Source organism: Chenopodium album, chromosome 17 (genome assembly GCF_948465745.1).
Source record: "Chenopodium album chromosome 17, dcCheAlbu1.1, whole genome shotgun sequence".
In the NCBI taxonomy this organism is placed as follows: domain Eukaryota; kingdom Viridiplantae; phylum Streptophyta; class Magnoliopsida; order Caryophyllales; family Amaranthaceae; genus Chenopodium; species Chenopodium album.
The window spans coordinates 25,573,774-25,585,723 of record NC_137850.1 but is presented as its reverse complement, the minus strand read 5'-3'; the positions used below and the strand labels follow the sequence as shown (position 1 = coordinate 25,585,723).

The window sequence follows — 11,950 nt, the reverse complement described above, 5'->3', positions numbered from 1 at the left end:
TATTTTCTCTCTCTAAAATTCTCTCAACTTTGTTCTTTCTCAACTTTGTAGTTCCATTGATTTTGGTAACGATTTCTTCTCTATTAATTTCAGCAATTTTATTTCTTTATTCTCTTATGTCTTATTTAATTGTTTTATTTAGTTTAGATTTAATTATGAGTGAGTAGTTTTATTTCTAGGGTTATGGGGATCCAATAAATAATATGAAGAGGTAATTTATGATTGTTGATTCTCAATGCTTAATTATTTTCCTATTGATTGATTTAATGCGATGCAATTAGGTTTGGCCAGATTTATTTGTAGTCTAGATTATTTTCTCTTGTCTCAGAGAACGTTAGTTCTTTGAGGAAATTCTCATATTTGTCTTTTTAGTTCTTTGTTTATGCCCAGGGGTTCCAGATCAGGTTATATTCCATTCGATCCTGAGATCGAGCGCTCTTTTCATAGACAAAAGAATCTCTATAGACAAATCCTGGCAGGTTCTGGGAGTAACGATATTCCTAACGATCCGCCAACTGATTTTAGTGATTAGAAGTTCCTTCAGATTCAGAATCAGAGATGAGAGCTTTTAAGAAGCTCAGCGATTACTCGCAACCGTCCCTGACGGATTTTCCACAACTTTCGCCTACTCCAGATCTCGAGGGAGTCCAGTTCGATATCAAGCCCCAATTCATAATTATGATAGAAAGGAAGCAGTTCAATGGAGCCAAGGGTGAAGACCCAAATCTTCACATTGCAGATTTCTGTCAGTAATGCAATACTATTAGGCAGAATGGGGTTACGTAGGACCAGATCAGGGAGATTCTTTTTCCCTTTTCATTATGTGGAAAAGCTAAACTGTGGTTTAATGGTTTGAATAGAACTGCACTAGGTATTACTAACTGGGAAACTCTTACTTTGAATTTTTATAACAAATATTACCCTATAGAGAAAACAGCTCTATTGAGAAGTGCAATTCAGAATTTTGCCCAAGAGCCAGATGAAGCGCTATATGAAGCTTGGGAGAGATTCAAAGATCTGTAGAGGGAGTGTCCCCATCATAATCTGGCACAGTGGCAGTTAATTCAAGCCTTTTACAACGGATTAGGAAATACATCCAGGACGATTCTAGACTCCGCGGCTAGTGGTAGATTTATGAATCTTAATGTTGATGATGCAAGTCAAGTTATTGAAGATATGGTAATACATAATTCCCAATATGGGAATTCTAGAGGCTTTGCGAACAAAGGCAAACACCATGTTGATTCAGTATCCTTTTTGCAAGCCCAACTTACATCTATTTGCCAGAAACTAGATAGTCTTAGTACTGCTATTCCTACTTCTGTTGCTAATGTTTCTGCTATTTCTAATAATTCTAATGAAGCTTTTTGTTAAAATTGTGGTATTGTAGGACATTGGGAGCAAGATTGCAGGAGTTCTATAGAGCAGGTTAATGCCCTCCAAACCTATAGGCAAAGTAACCCATACTCCAACACCTATAATCCTAGCCTCCGGAACCATCCATACCTATCCTATCGGAGTACCAATGTTCAAAATCCTTCACCTCCACAACAACCACAACAAGCACCCCCTTCACAGTAGAAATATTACCATCCCCACTCTAACCAAAAAGCCCCAGCATAAACCCCTACTCCACCTTCTGACCCTGCATTGTTAGAAATTAGAGCGATGTTAACTAATATGCAAAAGCATATGGAGAGTAAAGATACACAAATTGACTCAATTATAGCCCATAATAAAGTCATGGACACCCAAATTGCCCAATTATCTTCTACTCTACAAACTCGACAGCAGGGAGTTCTACCATCGTAAGGAATACCACCTACGGATCATGCAAATGCAATTACCCTGAGAAGCGGTTCACACTACGACGGGCCCCCTATCCCCAAAGAGGATGAATCTGATTTAATTAAAATTGTTAATCCTGATTCCGTTATACCTGATGTTTTTGCAGGACTCCAGGGTAAAACTAATAATTCTGATATTACATTGCAGGGTACAACTTCAGGAAAGGATATTACTCAGGAGAAGAGTAGGGAAGCACAACAACCAGTTATCAAACTACCATTCCCAAATCGTCAATTGAAAACTAAATTGGATAAGCAGTTTGGTATGTTTTTGGAGGTTGTGAAAAATTTGCAGGTAACAGTTCCCTTTACAGAGCTTATTACACAGGTTCCTGCATATGCTATATTTATGAAAGATATTCTGACGAGGAAAAGGGCCTTTAATGAGGTAGAAACTGTAGCTTTTGCAGAGCAATGTAGTGCTTTATTGCAAAATAAATCCCCTCCTAAGTTAAAGGATCCTGGTAGCTTTTCTATCCCTTGTCATATTGGTAATGTCTTCATTGATAAAGCATTGTGTGATTTGGGTGTTTCTGTTAGTGTTATGCCATCGTCTATATGTTCTAAACTTAATATGGGTGATTTAAAAGTTAATAATAACAATCTGTAAATGGTAGATTGTTCTGTTAAATATCCCTTAGGTATTTTAGAGGATGTCCCTGTTAGAGTTGGTAAATTTTTTATCCCTGTTGATTTTGTTGTTTTAGACATGGCTGAGGATACTCAAATTCCCATTATATTAGGTAGGTCTTTCCTCCATACTGCAGGAGCCATAATTAATGTTAAAAATGGTAAACTAACCCTTTCTGTTGGAGATGATAATATCACTTTTAATTTAGGGAAGGTTTTGAAAGGACCTATGGTAGAGGAAAATTGTTGTTTAATTGACGTGATCGATATAATGGATGATATCTGTGAAGAAAGCTTACCACAGGTTCTTGCAAGGGATCCCTTGGAAGAAATAATTTGTGGAGATTTGTCTGCAAGTGATGCGAGTATTTGGAGCAAAGAGGTGGATGCCATTGAGAAAGCTCTTGCCATAGAAGAACTCGATCCTAAAGAGAGTAAGAAGGTAGTAAAATTAGTTCAGGAATCAAAACCAGCAGAGGTAAAGAAACCTGAACTGAAACCTCTCCCTTCTCATTTAAAATATGTTTTTCTTGATGAGCAGGAATTGTACCCCGTGATCATTAGTACTGCACTTGATGACCCTTAACCTTCCCAACTTCTAGAGGTTCTTAGAACCCATAAAAGGGAAACAGGGTACAGTATTGATGATCTCAAGGGTATTAGCCCTGATTTTTGTATGCACAAGATACATTTAGAGGACAACTACAAGCCCTGCATTCAACCTCAGAGAAGGTTGAATACTAATATGCAAGAAGTAGTCAAGAAAGAGGTTATGAAATTACTTGATGCAGGTATTATCTATCCTATTTATGACTCAAAGTGGGTAAGTCCTGTACAGGTGGTGCCTAAGAAGGGTGGGATGACTGTGATTAAAAACGAGAAAAATGAATTGATTCCCACTAGAACTGTTACAGGGTGGCGTATGTGCATTGATTATCGTAGATTAAATATCGCCACCAAAAAAGACCACTTCCCCCTTCCCTTTATAGATCAAATGCTTGAGAGGTTAGCTAATCATAAGTTCTTTTGCTATTTGGATGGGTATTCGGGATTTTTCCAAATTCCAATTCACCCTGAAGATCAGGAAAAGACTACATTTACATGCCCTTATGGTACTTTTGCATATCGTAGGATGCCCTTTGGTTTATGTAATGCCCCCGCTACCTTTCAACGTTGCATGATGAGCATTTTTTCTGATTTCATAGAGTCTATCATGGAAGTCTTTATGGATGATTTTAGCGTGTATGGTTCTTCATTTGATGCATGTTTAATAAATCTCGCTAAAATTTTGAAACGATGTGAAGAATGTAATTTGGTGCTAAATTGGGGGAAATGTCACTTTATGGTGACAGAGGGAGTAGTCCTAGGTCATATTGTATTTGATAAGGGTATACAAGTAGACAAGGCTAAGATTTCAGTGCTTGAGCAATTACCTCCCCTAGTTAATGTTAAGGGAGTTAGAAGTTTCTTAGGTCATGCGGGGTTTTATCGTCGCTTTATCAAAGATTTTTCTAAAATTGCTAAACCACTAACTCAACTTTTCCTCAAGGATGCCCCTTTTATTTTTACTGACGAGTGTCTTGAGGCTTTTAACAGGATTAAGCAGGCTTTGATATCAGCACCTATCATATGTGCTCCCGACTAAAATCTACCTTTCAAGATTATGTGTGATGCAAGTGACTTTGCGCTAGGAGCCGTGCTCGGACAGAGGAAGAACAAAGTTTTGCATGCTATTTATTATGCAAGTAAAACTTTAGATGAAGCCCAAGTCAACTATGCCACCACAGGGAAGGAGTTTCTTGCTGTGATTTATGCTTTAGAGAAATTTAGATCATATCTTGTTGGTTCTAAAGTTATTTTTTTTACTGACTATGCAGCTTTAAAGTACTTGATAGCCAAGGCGGAATCAAAGCCTAGGCTACTCCTTTGGGTTCTTTTGCTCCAGGATTTCAATATTGAGATAAAGGATAAAAAGGGAGTAGAGAATGTTGTGGCAGACCACTTGTCACGTATCAGATATGATGAGGGTAAGGATTCTCTCCCTATAGATGATTCTTTCCCTGATGACAACCGGTATGTAGTTTTAGAGAAACACCCTTGGTATGTTGATCTTGCTAATTATTTAGTGGGTGATACTCTACCTCCTGACTTGTCCTATCAACAGAAAAAGAAATTCCTTTCTGATGTTAAACATTATTTTTGGGATGATCCTATTTTGTTTCGTGAGTGTGCAGATGGATTATTTCGCAGGTGTGTTCCCGAATGGGAAGTTCACGGTGTGCTTACTAGTTGCCACACCTCACCATATGGAGGACATCATGTCCCCACCAAAACGGTGGCCAAGATTAATGAGTCAGGTTTCTATTGGCCTACTATGTTTAAGGATGTTAACACTTTTGTGCAGGCTTGTGACTCTTGCCAAAGGACTGGCAACATCTCGCGGCTGCATGAGATGCCTCAAACTGGAATCTTAGAAGTTGAAATTTTTGATGTTTGGGGTGTTGATTACATGGGACCGTTCCCTTCTTCAAACGGGAACCACTACATACTTGTCACCGTTGATTATGTATCCAAGTGGGTCGAGGCCATTGCCACTCCTACTAACGATGCCAAGGTGGTCCACAGACTTTTCATGAAGACCATCTTTCCAAGATTTGGAGTACCTAGTGCTATAATCAGTGACGGAGGATCTCACTTTCATGAGCGGAATCTAGATACCCTCAAAAAGTATGGTGTTTACCATAGGACAGGTTTAGCCTACCATCCCCAAACTAGTGGCCAAGTTGAAGTTTTCAACTGTGAGATCAAGGCCATTCTAGAGAAGGTGGTGGCAAAATCGAGGAAAGATTGGAGCGACAAGTTGGATGACACCCTTTGGGCATAGAGAACTGCGTTTAAGACCCCGATAGGTACTACTGCATATATACTCGTGTACGGCAAAGCATGTCATCTTCCGGTGGAATTAGAATACAAGGCATATTGGGCTATTAAGGAGCTCAATTTAGATGCCAAATTAGCGGGAGAAAAAAGGTTACTTCAACTTAACCAACTTGATGAGTGTAGGTTGACAGCCTATGATAGTGCTCGTGTCTACAAGGAGAAGACAAAGAGATGACACGACAAGATGATCCTTCCGAGAGAGTTCAAAGAAGGTGATAAAGTGTTGTTGTTCAACTCTAAACTTAAACTATTCCCAGGAAAGTTAAAGTCAAGGTGGTCGGATCCTTTTACTGTTAAAAGGGCCAACAAATTTAGTTCTGTGGAGTTATTCGATGAGCATGGTAATGAGTTCAAGGTTAATGTCCAAAGACTTAAGCTATATCATGAGGGGGCTACGATTGGTGCGGTTGAACTACTTCACCTAGGCGGTTCCGGTTCATCTTGAGCTTCAATGTGGTAAGAGGGTCGTGCGGGACCTAGATAAACCAGCACTTTGCGGGAGGCAACCCGTGTTTCTTGCTTTCTAGACTAGTTTTTCCTTCTTTTTATTTTTATTTGTTTTTAGAGAGGGCAAGGGAGAGTAGAGGGTATGGTGCATAACCTAGACTCTAGAGTAGGTTCTCTAGATAGGAGGGTTGGGCATGTAGAGATGAACCTTAGGAGGGGTTTATACCCCATGTATGACGATTATGCACGCCGAGGGGCTATCCCCCCCGAGGCTCTAGTTCCCGAATGGTTCCAATACCCCCAAGGAGGGTGTTCAACCCTCGGAGCCTATGGTACTTATGTGGACTACTCTTCAGTCCATGGTTATGGAGCCGATGCTCCTTTTGGTGGGATGGGGGGAAATGTAGACCCTAACTACTTTGCAGGTGGTTCGAGTTATGGTGGTGCTGGTACGAGCCATTGAGGCGCCGGTTCGAGCTATAGAGGAGGCTATCAGAGGATGGATGAGGATGATGACGAGGAGTAGCTACTCCTAGCTACACCCCCAAGTCAATGAGGGCATTGCTTGATTTGGCTTGGGGGGAGATATCTTGTACATATGGTTACTCTTTCTCTCTTTTCACTATTTATCGCTTTCCTAGTATAGATTTTATTGCATTATAGTGTAGTTTTTATTGCTTTCCTATATGAAAAATACAAAAAAATGGAAAAAAAATCCAAAAATACGTTCCAATGAATTGTAAATCATGCTTCCCTGTGTCCCATACTTGGAAAATATTATTTTGTTTCTTGGTATATGATAATGAGCTTTGTGAATTTGTTTATCATGATTTAAAGTTTAATTGTTTGGATGCCTAAACATGCGTCAATTTTGCCAACCGTTTGTGAATATAGTGCTTGACTAGTTGATTTGATTAGGAATTGTGTGATAGTTCCTGGTATGTTATGGAATTTGAATATTGGTTTGCAACTATTAGTAATGTTTCTATGGCTCAATATTATGCACATTGAGGAGGACGAAGGCATTTGTTCTCTTAGGTAGCCTTCAGACGATATTAGATACATTTGTTCCCTTCTTGCTATCCATGTTGTTGTTTATGCCCTTTTTATTGATTATTTAGCCACATTACAAGCCTATATGAGCCCCATTGTTTACTAGTCCCAAGCTTGACTTGGGGGAGCTATTAGTTGGTGAGGTAAGGGAGTTGTGATGTGCACTTTATATGCACAATGTGGGAATAGAAGAAGAGTGTTTGTTCTTTTGATTTTGTGATTGAAAAAAAATGTTGACAGTTTGTGTTTCAAAGTTGAAAATTTCCAATGTGACATAAAAAGAAAAAAAGAGCAAAGAAAAAAATTGTTTCAAATGTTTAAATGTTCTATGTGAAGGTTGCTCAAAAGAAAAAGAATCAAGAAAAAAATTCAAGTTTGAAAAAAAAAGAAAGAAAAGAAAAAGAATGAGTTCAAAGTTTGTTTTAATTCACTTTATTTCTTATTATCATATTTTGTGAGTGAAGGGGTAAGTGTTGGGATTGTTGTTATGTATGGGATTGTTTGGTGAACTTTTGTGGAGTTAAGTTGTGATTGGAGATGATTTGGTTATTACTTGTTTTTGACCTTGGGTTTTGTAAGGGTATGGCTCCCTTAAGCATGGCTTTTCTCTCACATTTTCCTAAATTTATCCTACCCTTTACCCTAACCTTACATTACAAACTTTAAAGACCTTCCGACCATTGTGCATAGAGTTGTATGAATGTGAAAGTGTTGTTTATCAATGCAAGTTATGATTTGACATATTTCGAGTCGACTAGTAGGTTGAGTGTACTTCTTTTTAAACACACGAGAGTGTGAGTTGGGAGGGCATTGTTCACATTAAAGGGGTTGGTTGGAGAGCGATCGAGTACATCTTTTACTCGCCACATAAATGAAAGTTGAGTGTGTGAGCACTAGTCTTGAATTCTATATGCTCACGTGGTTTGTTCTACTTGACAATTGTTGGGGAGGAAGAATGATTAGATGAATGAAATTGATTAACATTGAAGCATGTTCATTAGATTTGCCTTGAATCGTTTGTGCTTGATTTTGTTTACTTGGGATGAAGTGTGTTTTATATATTCATTGATGAGCTCTTTGCTTAGGGACAAGCAAAGGTTTGGCTTGGGGGAGTTTGATGTATCCAATTTATATAGTATTTTAACCCCATCCCTTGGTCATAATTAGTAGTGTTTTTTGCTCTTTAGAGCCACTTTTATTACTAATTGGTGTTTTCTAGTGTTTTTGTAATTTTGCTTGAGTTTTGTAGGAAATTGCATCTTTGGAGCGTTTTTCGGGTTTTTCATGGAGCTACTACGGACATTAGGAGGACTCGACCATCTTTGAAACCCAGGACCGGTTAGAACCGGTGATTAAGGGCTCGGTGTGTGATACCGGGGCATTTAGACCAAGTATTCATGACCCGAAGAGGAAATTCGGATTGGGCCGAAGAATCAAGCCCAATTGAAGTCCAAGCCACGAGGAAGAGACCGGGCCTGATCGAGCAAGCTTACGCCCAATCGAGCGGGCGCGTAGTTAGAGGCATCAGGAAAGGCGCGCCCGATCGGGTAAGCATTAGCTCGATCGGGCGCGGCTACCCAGGAGAGTTGCGAAGAAAAAGGCGGGCCCGATCGGGCGCGTGTTTTTGATGGTTCAGATTTGCCGAATTCTTAGTTTTTAATTAGGATTGTTTTTAGTGTTGTTTAAGTACGATTTTAGTACAGAATCTTGGTTTTACCTTCTCTTTTAGACTCTCTCTCCCTACTTAGATTATTTTCTCTCTCTAAAATTCTCTCAACTTTGTTCTTGCTCAACTTTGTAGTTCCATTGATTTTGGTAACGATTTCTTCTCTATTAATTTCAGCAATTTTATTTCTTTATTCTCTTATGGCTTATTTAATTGTTTTATTTAGTTTAGATTTAATTATGAGTGAGTAGTTTTATTTGTAGGGTTTATGGGGATCCAATAAATAATATGAAGGGGTAATTTATGATTGTTGATTCTCAATGCTTAATTATTTTCCTATTGATTGATTTAATGCTATGCAATTAGGTTTGGCCAGATTTAATTGTATGAGTATAGCAATATTGATTCGAGATTCGAGAGATGAGAATTGATGTTTAAGCTTAGTTTCAATAGGCGAACTAATTTATAAATGGTTAAGTCGAGATTCGAGAGATGAGATTTAGTACCGGTAAATTAACTCTGTGATTGTAATACGTAGCGAAAGCCCTTTATGATCTGTTTAATTGATTCATTGATGATTGATTGTTATGTTTTACCGTGAATATTGTTTATTGGTGATCCTATGTCCTAGGCTTTTCTTTAATTGATTTACCTCTTACTTTTATTCCTTCCTACTCTTACTTTTATTAGTTTAATTACCCTTTTAATAATAATTTAGTTACTTGATAATTTAGATTGATTTTAATTAATTAGGAATAAATTGACTTGTTTCCCTGTGGTTCGACCCTTCTTCCCTATCTACATAGTTAGTGGATTTAGGTTTTATTTTTGATTGGGTGAATACGACTTGAGCCTGTCAATGTTTTATTTATTGCGAGTGCGGTCTTGGTTTTGGGTCTGTTTCCGAGGTGAGTCGGACTCACAAAACCCCAACAGCGGTATCGGAGCCTCGCTCGTTTATTTTTAAAATCGTATTATTTTTCAAGGTGTTTTATGGCTTAATTTATCTGGTTTTAAGTTTCTAATTAGATTAGTAGATCGTTTTATTAATTTTAATCCCGTATTAGAGCTGACTTCAGCTCCAGAACCCACATTTCGACCCTAAAATAGTAAATGGGCTCTGTTTTTAGCCAAAAAACAACCAGAAATGCATTTTTCGAGGGATTTTTCGTTTTGACGAAAAATTTTAAGTCTTTCTAACCTTGAAAATTAATTGCATATTTAAGGTGGTTATGTAGGTTCAATACATATTTTATATGCAATTTTAAACCTCTTTAGGCATGATTACTTAGTAGTAATTTGTGTTTAAAAGCTTGGTTTTATTTTTCACATAATTGCAAATTAATTGCATTAAGTGTGAAATTGTTGTTCTTTGAGGCTTCTAAGTACTAAAGATTCAATCTTTAATTATGTTAAGTGATTGAAACTTTAAACTTACAAAATTCCATGAATTTTTTTGTTGAACTTTGTTGATTTAATCATTTTAAGTTGATTGGAATCATAAAGTTTGAATCTTGTGAAAGAAATTTGTTTATCTTCATATTGGAAGATATAATTTTTCAAGGATTCACAAGTATTAAAGTAGGAATCTTTATTGAACTTATGTTCATTTTTTCCAAACTCCCTTTAACTTTGTCAAAATCTCAAGATTAATTTAAATTGATTAAAGTAATAGTGAGAAATTGCCTTATTTATTTTGTTGCACCAAGTTAAACTAATTTTATTAAAGAATGGTTCTTGCAAAAAATTTTGGTTATATGCACTTGGATGAATTTATTTAAGTTGGACTTGTTATATTTTCATTTTTCCTCAAAATTAATTGATTCTAAAATTAATTTAGAATTGATTAAGAATGTCACACAAAATCGTGAATTTTTCCCGAGGCATGAGCATACAAATCGAGGGCTAAGAGCCCCAAGCAAGCTCTCGGCCAGCTGGGCTGCTCACGCAAGCCACATTAGGCTGCCGAGGCTGCTAGGCGCCTCGAGTGGTGTGTGCATGTGAGGTGTGCGCATGGGCAGCAGGCTATGCGTGCGTGTGTGTGAGGGAGATAAGTGGCAGCTGCTCGTTGCCAGCATCATGGCACACCAGCCAGCAACAAACAACAGCACGGTGCAGCAGCAGCATGGTGTTGTACGTGCTGCTAAGCTAGGCTAGATGTGGCTGGTGCGAGCAGGAGCTCGTGTGTGGCTTGGTGCTGCAGTGGTGTGCGGGGGATGTGTTGCGAGCTTGCGGCATGGTGCACATAGCTAGCAAGTTTGTGCGGCCTCGTGGCTTGTGTTCTTGCACGCCCCGTAGAAGAGTCGACGCATATGCGGAATTCTAAGCCATGGGTGTGACGCTTAGCATGAGTCACGGCTATGCGCACCTCCCCTTAATTAGCACATATACCCCGGTTTTAAGGCGATGTTATTCTGCATTTTAGCCGTTTATTTATTTTAATTAATCTTGTATATTTAATTAAAATTTTGGAGGCTAGGCCTCGGTTTTAGCGGTGTTGGCAAAATTTAATTGTGGCAAATTTTGGGCATAATTAATTGGATTAATTAAGTTGGATGCGAAATTTAGTGGGAGCTTCAATTATTAATTGCGCTTATTTACAGAATCGGTTAAAACAACTTTGACTAGTTTTAATTAGGCGTGTTAATTGGATTAACCACCTAGATTAGTTACTAGTTATCGTGTGTTTATGCATTGTTACTTGTTTTATTGTTGTAAAATGCATGGGCCATTCACAAATAGTGAATGGATAAATGGAATATATATTCTCTCACAGGTTTAATAAAATGACAACTAGTGGGGTCCGATTAGGATAGAAAATACGGACTGCGATCCGTGATGTATTTTTTATAAATCTAAATACGGTCTGCGTACCGTTGAGTATTTTTGTACTTTAATATTTAGATTATTCCTAATCGTAGATACTAGTAGTTGCATAATTTTTGTCAGGTCTTGAAGATGGAGGTTCTTGGAAGACAAAGCCATGAAGTTGCAAAAGAAGACCTTTTGAAGACTTGAAGAATTCAAGGGGTCATGGTAGTTGCCAAATATGCATCAAATGCTTATGCTTTACATATTTATGATCATTTATATGAATTATATGATACATGTTTAGGATTTCTAATGTTGTGATGATTAATTAAGTTCACTTAAATCAACCAACATAGAAACTCTAGGTCCCTAAAATATTGAGTAAAATTGCCATTCCAAAACAACACTTATCGACCTATTAAGAGTAGTGATGGGCTACGCCAAAGTGAGGCATCACTACTACTCCCTAGACTCATAAGGCATACCGGGTATGCAAGTTGGTTTTGGTTGTACTCAACGATATGAGTGATGGAGTCCTAAAATGTCGTGGCAAAGT

At 38.0% G+C, this 11,950-nt stretch overlaps 1 non-coding gene across 1 annotated transcript; it reads right to left on the bottom strand.

Annotated features, from left to right (window-relative positions):
• Window positions 1-939: 939 nt before the first annotated feature.
• Window positions 940-1,046, bottom strand: LOC145590332 (small nucleolar RNA R71). The gene has a single exon (XR_014101957.1). It is a non-coding gene; the product is annotated as a small nucleolar RNA R71 (small nucleolar RNA).
• Between the last annotated feature and the right edge of the window lie 10,904 nt (window positions 1,047-11,950).